Below are 15869 nucleotides of genomic sequence, written 5' to 3' on the forward strand. Positions count from 1 at the left end.
CTTGAAATTTAAAATTCTATTATTCAATCTCGAATACATGCAACAAAATATTTAATAATTTCTTTAAAAAAAAAAAAGCTCTAAATTAAGCATTAATTTTAAATGTGGACTAATTCAATATCGAAGAAGGAGGAAAATGGAAGACCGAAACGGAAGCAACGATGTTGTCTTCCTATATTAGCAAAGTCTCGCCCAACTTGATACAGATACACATTATCGTTAATTGAAATGTCTACAGCAAATAACTTTTATGCATGATTCTGAAGAATCGATCTTCGATTTTCTGTCTATGATACCTCATGTAAGAAAGATAGCATATATTATTGCATAATATAGCAATCCTCATGAGGTCGATTTTCGATGAAACAATTGTAAATCAATGGCATAAAAGGAATTGCTCACTCCATTCTCCTTGCTTATATATATATATATATATATATATATATGGTAGCGGAAACAAGAGAGACTGAATTCAATACAAGAATTTTAAAGAAGAGAGTGTTACAAAAGTGACTCAAGGACCACAAACGAAACGCTCGGCTCCTCTGTATGGTCAATGTTGTGTGTGTGTGTGTGTGTGTGTGTGTGTGTGTGTGTGTGTGTGTGTGTGTGTGTGTGTGTGTGTGTGTGTGTGTGTGTGTGTGTGCGTGTGTGTGTAGCGACACTATATTAAATGATGAGAGAGAGAGAGAGCAGTAATTCGTTCAGGGAGGAATGGAAGGTGATAAATAGATCGTCGTTGGTATACAAAATGAGTTAATAGGAACAAAACTGAGCTCTGGTTGAGAGAGAGAGAGATGGGTGTAGCTAACAGAGTGGAGTCATTATGTGATGCGATCTATGCCAAGCCTAAAAGTGTCTAGTGATCCGTCATGGCAACCTGGAATATATAACAGCAAAAAATGTATCTCAAAGAGCGGAAATTCGCCCCAAGAGTACAAAACGCTTCATCTTCAATCAGTTATGAACTACATTGGAATATCGGCCATATATTTGGGATATTACTGTTATTCCTCATTGGAAATGACAGCACTGTTTTTTTATGACAACCTGATTAGCAAGTACTCGCTGTTTAATATGCTACAAACACTGGCCTGCAGAAGAGCACTTCCCCACTTGGTTTTTTGACTTCCTCTCTGCCACTTCTGCTGCTACTACAACACGATCCTTTCCTCTGACATCTAAATACGCCTGGATTTTGATGTACCCTATATACCTACATGGAGGCGCAATGGCCCAGTGGTTAGGGCAGCGGACTCGCGGTCATAGGGTCGCGGTTTCGATTCCCAGACCGGGCGTTGTGAGTGTTTATTGAGCGAAAACACCTAAAGCTCCACGAGGCTCCGGCAGGGGGTGGTGGTGATCCCTGCTGTACTCTTTCACCACAACTTTCTCTCATTCTTACTTCTTGTTTCTGTTGCACCTGTATTTCAAAGGACCAGCCTTGTCACACTGTGTCACGCTGAATATCACCGAGAACTACGTTAAGGGTACACGTGTCTGTAGAGTGCCCAGTCACTTGCACGTTAATTTCACGAGCAGGCTGTTCCGTTGATCGGATCAACTGGAACACTCGACGTCGTAAGCGACGGAGTGCCAACAATATATACCTACATTTCTTCTCTTCGTTTCTACCATTAGGATGAGTCTCATTCTCCAGCTCCCAAAGCGAATATTTTTCCCGTTCTTCTACTCCACAATCCCAGCTATCGATATACTCCCCCCCTCTCTCTCTCTCCCTATTTATCTGACTACCTGTTTATCTATATCATGCCAGATTTATCTTGTTAGATTGATGTTTTCCAGCCTTAGGTTGTTCCCGATTAAGAAAACCTATGATCAAAGGCGTTTAAGCTGTATCTACTTCGTCTTTTCTTTTCAGGATAAAGTATCTAGAAAGCCATTATCCTTTTCCAACGCTGTAGGATCTGACTAGTAGCTCGAATAACGATGAATTCTACATATATACTACGTCGATCTCACCACATCGCGAGGAGAATATATTTGCCATATTTATATGACTAATTTTGTAAAATGAAATATTTAAAAATAAAAACAATCAGTTTAAAATTCAATGATATCATTGTACAGGATAAATGTTTAATGTGAAACAATAAAAACATGTTTGTTAATTGATCTCAAGTTGGGTACTTTGATGTAGAAAACAATGTATTCAGTAGTAATATGTGCTATTGATGAAACAGAACAAAAAACTTATTACAATGAATGTCATTGTGTTATCTGGTAAACCCCTTCTAATGCTTACCTGTCCATCGTTAGATGGCTTTTATTCACGTTAATATTTACACTTATCTTATCCTGTTATGGTTAATTAATTCATCCGAATAATGACAACTACCGTGATGTTTGACTTCCGGTGAGCTTGGAGAGCGATACGGTTTCTATTACTAGTTGTAATCGTTCCACTCCAGTGAAGATGCTAATATTTATGAAAAGGACATGGACCATCACACTATCTTATTTCCTTTCACTAATAATGTAAGGAATCAATTTAGCATTTTGTGTGTGTGTGTGTGTGTGTGCGTGCGTGCATGTGATTCATGTATGTATGCATGCATTCTTGTGTATATACATGTATATACATGTATGTGCATATGTATGCATATATATATACAGTGGGAGAAATAGATATTCGTACATGTCAAAATTTTTTATCTATTTAATTTCTAATGAATATAAATGGGATATACCAATACTATATTTGCATACACATGCATAAACTAAGAATATGCAAAAGAAACTAATAAATTATAGTAACCAATGAATTTATATACAAATATATATATTTAGGGTGAAAAAAGTATTCGTGCAGAATAAATTTATGAGTTTCTATGCTACAAAATACTGTTAAAATAATATTTCTTTTTCCTAGAACTTTCTTGTTTGTTCCAATAATCTTATCAGTAGTCATTTTTAAGTGTCAAAACGCTAGCTTCTTCATTCAGCACTGAAACAACATAAAGTAGTGTCATAGTAATGGCGAAAAGTAAAGAACTCACAAATTCAGTGAAAAACTTAATTATTGAACAGTGGAAAGCAGGTAAAAGTTACAGGAAAATATCAGAGACCCTTTGTATTCCATTTTCTACCATATCTTCATTTATTCAAAGATATTAAAAAAAATCGGGAACTGTTGAAAACAGAATAAGATCCGGTGCACTACGCAAGATTTCCCCTAGATCTTTAAGAAAAATTAAGTGAAGTATCGAAAAAAACGCAATGATCACCAGAAAGAAGTTGCAAGATTTATTAGCTTCAGGGACTAGTGTTACACTATGAACAATCAGCAATGAACTCCACTGTTGACTAAAAGGCATAGAGATGCCCGTTTAAAATTTGTTTATGAACATAAAGATAAATCTGATACATTCTGGGAAAATGTTCTATGGACAGACGAGACGGAAATTGAATTGTTTGAATGATTCGTGTAGCCATACTTGGAGGAAAGATGGTGCTACCTATTTGCTGAAAAACACAATTCCTACTGTAAAGTTTGGAGGTGGCAACATCATTGTGTAGGGGTGTTACTCTGAAAATGGCACTGGAAATTTACATGTGATAGAAGGTAGAATGAATGCAGAGATGTACCAAAATATTTTGAACAATAATTTATGGGACTCTGTAAAATAGTTTCAGCTTTGTGAAGGGTGGGTTTTACAACAGGATAACGACTCTAAGCACACGGCGAAGTCTACCAAAAAATGGATTGTCAATCACAATATAAAATTATTAGAATGGCCAAGCCAGTCACCTGACTTGAACCCCATTGAAAATTTGTGGCGTTACTTGAAAATTAAAATTCATTCAAGAGCCCCAACGTGCTTTCCTGATTTGAAGAAAATTTGTCAAGAAGAATGGGAAAAAATTCCTAAAGAAACATGCGAGTCATTGATTAAGAACTACAAGAAGAGATTGGTTGAAGTGGAACTGAATAATGGTTATGCTACAAAGTATTAAATCAGAATTATCAGTTATTTATGTTCTGTACGAATACTTTTTTCACCCCTAAATATTTATAATTGTATATAAATTCATTAGTTACTATAATTTATTAGTTTCTTTTGCATATTCTTAGTTTATGCATGTGTATGCAAATATAGTATTGGTATATCCCATTTATGTTCATTAGAAATTAAATAAATAAAAAATTTTTACATGTACGAATATTTGTCCCCCCCCCCCCTACTGTATATATGGACTGTATCCATGCGCATATGGGTGATGGTACGGATGGCATTGCATATGTAAATCTTATCACATGCTGAACTCCATGAATGCTTTACATATTTTGACAGTACCTTCGGCAGTGTGTAGCTGTAGTCTTTTGATTAGGTGTATTTTTTTTCTGGTTTTGTAAAACCCAGTTTCTGAAGATTGGTACTGAAGCAATCACCAGGTGGCCGAGTTGTTCCAATACTTATTTGCAGAAATCTGAAGCTATTGTCGCGATGAAGTAACTTCATATTTCTCATCAGTTTAACATAAATGTTCTCGCCGGTGGAAGTCGCGGCGGACGCCCTTCACTCGCGTCGTCGTTCGTGCCCCCGTGCACATTCACAGGCCGTCGTCTGGTGACGCACGGTTTCAAAAGAAGCGCCCAGAGTGAAGTGGACACGAACAACACGGCTCCACATCCAAGACACCGTGGAGCAACACGACTTCGGGATCGCCGTCGCGTAGGTGCACGTAGGCCAACGAACGGTTGACTTGGAACTGGTACGGACTGGAAAATCCGACTGTATATTTAAAACAGCAGTGTGTAGCCGGCTGAGCAGCATAAACACGATGTGATTTCTGCCCAGTGCTCTGAATGTCACATATACAAACTATCATTATTATTTCTCTCTAAATTAATACTGCTTCATAACTTTATAAAAAACAAATGTACAGCCTACTATTTTAGCAATTATTATTAATAGATTATTTCTAGTTCACTCTTTAAATCTCATCATTGCGGAATTGGCGCTATGGAACACCACCATAATTCATCACATCGCCTTGGTAGTACCGAGTAAATAATCTTTAAACTTGAGCTGCTAAGATGAAGCCTTCGATCTCTGCTTTTAGCCCTGAGCTTCGTAGCCACTGATGGGTGTGCTTCTGCTCAACATCACCTTGTTCACATATTTATCATGCAGTGGTTCCTGCTTCCACCAACCAGCCAAGGAAGCAAACTTTTTGCAACAGTTTTACTGGGCTCCCTATTCATATTTCCTTTATATTCCCCTTCATGCTTTCTGATACTGTCCCCAAGGGTCCAACAATAATTGGCACTACCTTCATCTTCTTCATTTTCCATAGCCGGGCTATTTCGTACATAAGAGGATTGCATACATCTATCTTGTTTGCTTTCCTTCTTGACTACTCGTGGGTCAAAGGGGCATGCAACATCAACTATGTAGCACATGTGTGCATCTTGTCCACCACCACTAGATCGGGTCTGGTTATGCTCTAGCACCTGATCTGTTTGGATTGGGAAACTGTTAAATTGAAGCTTTTGATTTCATACCTTGAGTGTCGCATTCTTAATATCCAAAAATGATTGAAAGAATATGAAAGTAAGAACACAAAAATAAGCAACAGTTTTCGTAAACTCATCGGAATACGATTAGTCATCGAGATTTGATTAGCTGTCAGAAGCTGTTAGAATGTGATACATATTTATTGACACAATTGTCACATGCAAAACACGTGGTAGATTTATCTGTTTACCGCATTAGTGTGTGTGAGTGTATGTGTGTGTGTGTATGTGTGTGTGTTCGTGTGCGTGTGTGTTTCTATGTATATAGCATACAGATAGCAAAATGTCTATTTTTAATGTGATTTCAGTGTTGGTGAGTATGTTTTGTTTTGTTTTGTTTTGTATTTTTTTGGCTTATTTTGCTTTAATTGTTTTCGCTGTTCGATCAGCTTTCATGGCATTAAAAATCCATTGAATGGGAAATAGATCATTTTACCTAGTTTGATATTTGAAAATCCATCAATAAGTACCAATAAAAATTCAAGAATTACAATATTCTGCTCAATTCTGGTGTCGTGGAGGTAATGGTCGCATTTTCTGAAGCCATTGGTGTTGAACCTAGAATGGCACGTGTTCTATAAAGGACCAATCGATTTCCTTAATATTTTCTTTCAAATTTTAGATATATTTGGATAGTGTTGTGGTTAGGCGTCCAGATGTATACATATTGCCAAAGATCATTTCATAAAATAGTTTTCTGTGGTAAGAAGCTTTCTTCTCAACGACATGGTTCCAGGCTCAATTTCACTGCCTGTCACCTTGGGCAAGTGTCTTCTACTATAGCCTCGGGCTAACCAAAATCTTGTAAGTGGATTTGATAGACGTAACCTGAAAGAAGTGTCTCTGTGTCTGTGTTTGTCCCCCGCTACCACTTGACAACAGGTGTTGGTATGCTCATGTTCCCTTAACTTAGCAATTCGACAAAAGAGGCCCGTAGAATAGGTACTAAACTTCAAAAAATGAGTCCTAGGGTCAATTTGTTCGACTAAAGCCCTTCAAGGGGGTGCCCCAGCATGGCCGCAGTCAAATGACTGAAACAACTAAAACATAAAAGATAAAATTTTGTTTCACTGTTATTTGCGAAGGTTATATCCTAACTCGATAAAGTAATCGTTTAGAAAGACTGTCACCATTCTCAGGTCAGATATTAGGGTCGTTATTATTACATAGGCGAGAAAGATTTTTAACGTGATCGTACTGCAAAACAATCTTTCCTGTTAATACTGGCGCTAGAAAGAACAAAGGTTTTGATGCTACTTTAGCTCAAATTGACGCTTTTTCTGTTAACTAGAAGTACACGTGCAACTTCGATAATTATTTTGAAAACACTATGATAAAATTATACAGAGAATCTTGAAATATGTGTATATGTGAAACATGTATGTGTGATTATATGTCTGCAGCAGCGTTCTGTGTACAGTACTCGCAGTCACTCTCCACCAATCTCCCCTCGGCAAACACTGTTCCCTGTTTCTCACACTCTCCCTGTATTCGTCACTTCCTGAAACTAACCATTTCATCATTTAACATAATAGCGGTCCCTGTCTCCTACCGGTAGGGCATTCCTATCAAATAAACATTCCTCGTATCTGTCTGTCTGTGTCTCTTTCTCATTCGCCTCTCCCTCCAATTAATCATTTCACAGCATACGATACGTACACGAACCTATCAATATTATATACATTCCGCACCGTGAAATCCATATTAACTATTCACGGTGTTATCAGATTATAATAAAATGTACAAAAACTCTATTGAATGTTTTGACAGTTTTTCTTCACTTGCAATACACACACACACACACACACACACACACACACGGTTCCATGACATTCTTAAGAAGTCATTTATTGACCAGTCTTCAAAAACCTACCTGGATATATATATATATCATTCCTACAGTTCAGTTTTCAAAATTTCATTCTTCATCAGGTGTATTGATAATTGTTATATTTTTTAGAACATTTTCAAATTGAAAGTAAGGATTCTTTTACGGTGATTTTGATAAATTGCTTTCGACAGGGAACTTCTCGGTAGGATACTTCTTTGGTATGTGAATCTTTGAATTCATTAAATATATATATATATATATATATATATATATATATATATATATATAGAGAGAGAGAGAGAGAGAGAGAGAGAGAGAGAGAGAGAGAGAGAGAGAGAGAGAGAGAGAGAATAATTATAATACTGGCTATCGCCCCATTGCATGGTTTTGACTAAGGGGAAACTACACAACACCATGGTCGGAACCAGCAGGTTTGACATAACCTACTGGATACATACATACGTACATACATACATACATACATACATACAAACATACCTATGTGTGTATATGCAAAAATGCATGCATGTATGTATGTAATTATTCAGTTTTATTTCAAGATTTCAGGCCAATAGAAGAGTCGGTTTCTAACCTAGATCCAAGACTCCTTCACCGGAATTTCAATATCAGCAGGGTATGTTTGTATGTATGCATGTATGTAAGTATGTACGTGTGTGTGTATGTATGTATATGTGCAGATTTGTATGTTTTGTTTTATGTATGTATTCTCATGAATATATTGATAGTTGCATGTCAATATGGACGTGGGTAAATAGCGTTGGGTCATCCAGATCTTATCTAGACAGGGTATCTTGTAGGTCAGCAGATTAAGAAAAACATAGGTTATCCACAATTTGAAGTTGTCAGCTATACAGACCACAAATTTATGATCTGTATGGTCGACATAGGTAGGCTCCATAGGCAGGGTCCCGGATACTGGAAGCTAACCGCGTCTTTCCCGGTGCGCCAAGCTTTCAGAGACCGGATTAATTAGTTAGTCCATCGAAAATTGACGGGTACAGTCAACAACCGATAGTGGGCAGCCCTAAAATGGGCGGTTAGAGTAGAAGCTGTAGAATTTAGCAGGGAATTAGCGATAGAGAACACTAGAGAGAACTAGGGAGAACTAGTTAGGAAGTTAGAAGAGGCACTCAGTAGAGGCGTAGCGACCGACGTGCTGGCAGCGAGGTTGGTTCTGAACTAATTCTTCAACACCAAGCTTGAAGGTTTCATTATCAGAGCTAGGGTACGTGCTCTAAGACACGAGGGAATAAAAGCCGTTCGCTGGGCCCGAGTGGCCGAGGCGCAACGTGGCAATAAAACCACAATTCGGTCTTTGATGGGTCGGGACGGACGCATGCTACGCGAGTCCAAACAGATTTGTACGGAATTTCAGCGGCACTTTGCTGAACTATATGAGACGCACAGTGGTTCGGAGGCGGAGGTGAACTTCACCTACCTCGATGGACTGCCGCGACTTTCGGCCAGAGATGTGGAGTTCTACGAAATGCCGAAAGATGTATGAAACGTACTGGACAGTTGCACGAGGGAGATGTCTCCGGGATTGGATGGTCTGCCTTTCGAACTTTATATTCATATGCCAGACTTGTTCGGTGAGATTTTGGTAGAAGCCTACCGCAACTGACAGCAGAACGGGAGAATCCCCAGATCTGTGAGCCGAGGTGTGGTGACGCTACGGAGAAAGGATCTGAACAAGAGGGACATTGTTGATAACTTTAGGCTTGTAATTCTACTAAATGCAGATTACAATATTTTGGCCAAGATATTAGCAAAAAGGTTGGCGCTTGTCGTGGTCAGACTGGTGGGTGATGCGCAGACTTGCGCTATTCCCAACAGATCTATCCACGACAACTTCCATCTCACGCGAGGGATGGTAAAGAACCTGGCATGGGTGGGGCCCTGATCAATTTGGATCAGTCGAAAGTCTTCGATAGTGTCGACCATCGGTACTTGGAGGCTGGCTTCGGTCCCATTTTCAGAGGCTGGATCGCTGCAATGTACGACATTTGTTCGGTGGTCAAAGTAAATGTACCTGTCGGAATCGTTTAGCATCACCCGTTTGGTCCGTCAAGGATGCCCACTCTCACCCTTTCTCTGTGTACTGGCACTCGAGCCATTACTGCGAAAGCTAGATGTTTCGAGGAACATCCCGCGTGAGCTAGGATGTGGAAGAGGTGTGTCAGCGTGTGAGGCCGATGTTACCGTGATAGTGTCGGATGTCTCTGAAATAGAGATGGTCGGCACTACGCTAAGGGAATACGAAGCGGTGACAAGTGCAATGATTAACCAGGAGAAATCAGTGAGCCTGCAGCTCGGCACCTGGAGAGGCAGGTCCATGCCGACCTACAGCGCTGTGGGGCACTGGACGGAAGGACCGGTTAAGTTGCTCGGTGTCTGGTTTGGTCCGGACCTCCAAGTGGACAAGAACTAGAGAGAGGTGACAGACAGGGTGGCCAGTCTCACCCATAAATGGGCCGAGAGGAAGCTGTCACTGAAAGGTCGGGTGAAAGTGGTGAATGCGTACAACGCATCCGTCATATACTACCACCTGACTGTTGTCCCTTGTCCCACTTCGTGACTAAACAGGCTAGTGCCCTTACTCTTCTGCTTTTTGTGGAAAGGAAGGGTACCGCTTGTCAGACAGTCCATTTGCTGTCAGCACTTGTTGCGTGGAGGACTGGGCATGCCGTGGCTGGTGATGCGCAGATATGCGCTGAGGCTGCAACATCTCCAGTGATACCTTAGCTGTGAGCAGGTGTGGTCGCCGTTTTTTCGACGCGCTTTTCTAGAAACCTCTGCCCTGGCAGTGCTACCGGGGGGGGGGTGCTACCGGTTCGTGATAAACTCTACAAGCACGGATGTGCAGTCAGACGGTTTGTCCGAGATGCATGCGGAGCGAGGAAACCGTTCTGCATGCACTAGTACAGCGTCCGTTCATTACTGACTTGTGGAACTTCGACGAACAGTTATTTTCACGTGTACGACGGATCCGGCTATAGTCCGAGTTCATTATGAAGATTGTCCTGCTTCCTTTGGCCGGGAAGCAAAGGCAGTTTTTCTCTATCTGGTGGCTATGACGAAAGAGGTCGTATGCTGCTGCCACTTCTCATGCGAACATCAATATTGATAGTAGTAGTAGTAGTAGTAGTAGGAGGAGGAGGAGGAGGAGGAGGAGGAGAGCCGGCAGAATCGTTAGCACACTGGACGAAATGCTTAGTGGCATTTCGTGCAATTTACGTTTTGAGTTCAAAATCCGTCGGGGATTTCTTTTATTCTTTTGGGGTCGAAAAATTAAATACCAGTTAATCACTGGGGTCGATGTGCTTTATACTCTCCCCCAAACATGCTGGCCTTGTGCCAAAAACTGAAAGTATAGTTATTATTGTCTTTGTTGTTGATTTTGTTATTGTCGTTGTTATTACTGTTGTAAGTAGAAGTTCCTTGACTTGTTACCCCGAATATCACATTTCCGAATATTCAAACGATCAAAGAATATGTGGGAATCAAGAAGACAAAAAATAATCAAAGCTATTTGTAATCACTTCGAGATTTGATTAGCTGTCAGAAGCTGTTACAATGTGATACATATTCATTAACACAATTGTCACATGCAAAAACACGTTTTAGATTTATCTGTTTACAAGTTAAAATGAGTGATATACCTATATCTGCAGAAACGTGTGTGTGTGTGTGTGTGTGTGTGTGTGTGTGTGTGTGTGTGTGTGTGTGTGTGTGTGTGTGTGTGTGTGTGTGTGTGCATGTGCATCTATGTGTATAGCATACAAATACAACGAAAATGTTTATTTTTAATGTACTTTCAGTGTTGGTGAGTGAATATGTTTTTTGTTTTAATTGTTTTCCCTGTTCGATTAGCTTTCAAGGCATTGAAAATCCACTAAGTGGAAAATACATTATTTTACCTAGTTGATATTTGAAAATCGATCAATAAGACCAAACAGAAGTGTCTGAAAAATTTCATGAATTCCAATATTCTGCTCAGTACTGCAATCGTAGGAGGCAATGGTCACATTTTCTGAAGCCATCGATGTTGTACTTAGAATGTCACGTGTTCTATTACGGAACAATCGATTTCGTTAATGTAATAATGTTTTAAATTTTAGATACATTTGGTTAGTGTTGTGGTTAGGCGTCCAGATATATATACATATTGTGAAAGATCATTTCTTAAAATAGTTTTCAATAAATTCTGTTTAACATTTTGTTTCACTGTCATCTGCAAAGGTAATCCAAACTCGATAAAGTAATTAGTTTGGAAGATACTCCCTATTCTGAGGCCAAATATTAGGGTTGTTAAAATTACATAGGTGAGAAGAGTTTTGCGTGTTCGTACTGCAAAGACCTCATTTTATACTTGCACTAGAAAGAACAAGATTTTGGGGTCTTTTAAATGTCAACGATATTTTTCAATTAACTAGAAGTACTCGTGAAAATTGGACTGTTATTTTGAAAGCTATAAGATGATTAGAAATTTATAGAGAAGTTTCCTATACAACATTTTCCATTTTCTTTTCTCTCGTCTTTCTTACTCTTTTTCATTTGTACTCTTGCTTCCACACAAGTATCTGTCTTGACTATATAAGATGGCCTCCCTTGAAACAGCAAAGGTTAATAAAACACTCCAAGATATTTCTGCAAACAATAAACAAGTTTTACAGTTGATTAGCCGTTCCTCTCCTTGGTGCCTGCTAAGAGACAGTCTATCAATATCGCTCTTGAAGTGGAATGCTCGGTGCATTATGAGCAGTTTTCTTGATTTTGGGTCTAACTTCTACAATATCTGTTTCCTTTTATTGATAATAATTTTATTGTACTATACCACAATAATGCAATGGCTCATTTATTATTATTATTATTATTATTATTATTATTATTGAATGAGAGAGCGGCGCATGCCATCAAAGTGATCCTGGGGTACAAATATATGAAGCCCAATACACCCATCGTGAGTACCTGTCTGATAAGGGTACACCAGGCACATGCACCACAACCATATGTGCACGACATGGTGACCTCATATCAAGATAAACAGCGCATGACCTGTTAGAATTTTTTCGGGTCAAGTAGCCCATCCCGTTCAAAAGGTCCTTGAATGAGGGTAGTTTAAGGATGTTGAACGAAACACCCATGTTTCCAGAGGTGAATGTTCAAATCCCAAAGAATTTTTCTCAAGAAGTAGCTATGCTGCTTCCCCACTACCTACTTCTGCTCGTGATCAGAGATGCACCTATCGTTCACCACTAAGGAACATGCTCAACTGATTGATGTCAAGCAACTGACAAGTAAATCTGTGGTATTCAGCAGAATATTTGCTGTAACGCATCTTTTATATCAAGACAAAACAATGTACATAACACTTCCAATGTGTTAAGATCGGAAGCCATGGGAGCCAGTGTCTGGTACAGAATGAAGGCATGAGTTCAAATTCCGCCGAGGTCGACTTTACCTTTCATCCTTTCGGGGTCGATTAAACAAGTACTAGTTACGCATTGGAGTCGATGTAATCGACTTAATCCCTTTCTCTGTCCTTGTGTGTCCCCTCTATGTTTAGTCCAACTGTGGGCAATAAAGAAATAAATTATTATTATAATTATTATTATTATTATTATTACTATTATTATTATTTGTTTGGCTTTTGCTTTGTGTTTGTACAAGTTGATTCCAAGTCCCACCCAGAGACCTCAAGATACAAAAACTAGAAGTTCAAGTCGGTATTATAACTAGGGTGCCATATTTTTAGTTTTGCACAGAGTATTGTTCTAGAGAGTGTCTGTCAAAACATAAGAAATTAAAAGTTTGTTTTAAAAGTAATTTGATAAGATGATAGTGTGACCTTAAGATGACAGTAAAAGGTGTTTACTAATATGTACATTTAAAAGTATTTTTGATAATGTTTACAGATTAACATGTTTTTGGAATCACATAGGCAATACTTTTTCGAGTAGCCCATCCCGCTAAAAAGGGCCCTGAATGAGGGTTGTTTAAGAGTGATTAACGAAATACCCATATTTCCAGAGGCAAGTTATTCAAAGTCCAAATAATTCCTCTCAAGATTTGCTATGATGTTTCCCTAATACTTCTGTTCTTGATCAGAGATGCACATATCATCAGCCACCAAGGGATATACTCAACTGGTTAAGGTCAAGCAACTGACCAGCAAATCTGTAGTATGAGCAGAATACTTGATGCAAACTATCTTTTACGCCAAGACAAAGTATGTATATATTAACACCTCCAATGAGTTAATATCAGAAGCTATGAGAGTTACTGCGTGGTACTGCATCGGGGTTATTATTATTATTACTTTTATATGTTTGCCTTTTGTTTTGTATTTGTACAAGTTGACTCCAAGTCTCACCCAGAGATCTCAAGTGACAAGTTAGAAGCTCAATTTGGTGTTATGACTAGTGTGCTATATATTTGGTTTTGAACAGAGTATTGTTCCAGAGAATTGTATCAGAAAAAACAAGTAAATTAGAAATTTGTTTTAAAGGTAATTTAATTATAAAATGATAGTCAGATGTTAAGATGAAAGTAAAAGGTGTTTGCTATTATGTACATTTAAAAGTATTTTGATACTGTTTACGGATTAAAATATTATTATTATTATTATTATTATTATTATTATTATTAAGTGCAGGAGTAGTAAAAATTTTCTTTATCAACTACATGGTTCCAGTTCTCATTGCATAGCACTTTGGGCAAGTATTTTCTACTATAAACTCGGGTCGACCAAAACCTTGTGAATGGATTTGGCAGACAGAAACTGAAAGAAGCCCGTCGTGTATGTATGTATGTATGCGTGTGTGTGTGAGAGAGAGAGAGAGAGACAGACAGACAGACAGACAGACAGACAGAGTTTGTGTCAATCTTTTTCCCCCAGCACCGCTTGACAACCAGAGTTGGAGCATTCCCGTTCCCGTAAACTGTCGGTTCAGCAAAAGATATCGATAGAAGTACCAGGCTTAAAAACGATAAGTACTGGGGTCGATTTGTTCGACTAAAATTCTTCAAGGTGGTGCTCCTGGATGGCTGCAGTCTAAATGACTGAAACAAGTAAATGATAATGGATTATTATCATTATTATTATTATTAATGTAAGTAGAAGTTTCTTTACGTTTTACTCCCAAGTTTCCGATTATTCAAATATTTAAAAAATAACTGAATAAAATGGGAGCGGGGCAGGGTTACAAAAATAGGTAAAAGATATTTGTAAACACGTCAAAATACGATTAGTCATCGAGATTTGATTAGCTGTAAAATTAAATTGTTCGAAAACGCGTAAGACGTTTATTGACACAGTTGTCACATTCAAAACACGTGGTTGACTCATTATTTTAAAAGTAAAAGCATGTGATACGATTTTAGCTTTAATATTATTGATTATTCTTTGGGGTTTTTTTTTTCTTTTTGGTGGCGGGGTGGGTTTTTTTGTGTTTTTTTTTTTCTAATGCGATCAACTTTCAAGGCATTGAAAATCCATTAAATGGGAAGTACATTATTTTAGCCAGTTGATACTTGGAAATGCATATTTACATTTCGACGAGTATGTCTGAAAGAATTCACAAATTCCGATATTTTGCTTAATAATGCAAACGGTTATGATAGGAGGTAATGATCACATTTTCTGAAGACAATAACATTGTATGTAAGATGACACGTGTTCTGTATCGGACCAATCGATTTTGTTAATATTACCTTTAAGTTTTTTTATATATTTAGATAGAGACGTGTTTAAGCATCTAAACGTAAATATTTATCAAAAATCTTTTCTTAAAATAGCTTTCAGTAAAACCTATTTAGCATTCTGCCTCACTGTTATTTGCAAAAGTGATCTTAACTCGATAAAGTAATCATTTAAAAAGACACTTGCAGATATTAAGGTTGTTAAAATTACGTAGGCGAGAAGAATGTTGTACTTACGTACTTCAAAGAGTTCGTCTGTTCATATTGGCTATGGAAAAGCGAAGGTTTTTGGGTTACTATAGTTTAACTTAACTTGGAAATTCGACAATTATTTTGAAAATTATAAGATAGGTAGAAATTTATAGAAAATTTTGAAAAATGTGAGAGAGAGAGAAAAAAACGAGAGAGAGTGCTGTGTAAGAGTACGACGCCTCCTGGCGAGAATTCCACTACATATAAATAGTAGCGATCTGAGTAAGTGAGGCGGTTTATGTGTTGATATTTCAAAGCTGGAGTTCAAAGTTCGAGTTAGCGTGTTGGATAGTTGGTTCTTAAAATATTGTTGTTACGTTACGTGTTGTTACTGCTGTTTGTCTCGATTATATTATTACACTGTTGCAGTGTATTCGTTTATCCATAAGGATATAACAGCTGGCGAGGAAGATGGTTCGAAACTCATATTGGTTATTTGACAATTTCTGCGTCATGGAAAACCTGTTAGCAGCAGCAATACAGCTTCAAGAGAAGCAACAGGAACAACTGCAAGAGTTG

This window comes from Octopus bimaculoides, chromosome 2 (assembly GCF_046866305.1).
Source record: "Octopus bimaculoides isolate indiv1 chromosome 2, ASM4686630v1, whole genome shotgun sequence".
In the NCBI taxonomy this organism is placed as follows: domain Eukaryota; kingdom Metazoa; phylum Mollusca; class Cephalopoda; order Octopoda; family Octopodidae; genus Octopus; species Octopus bimaculoides.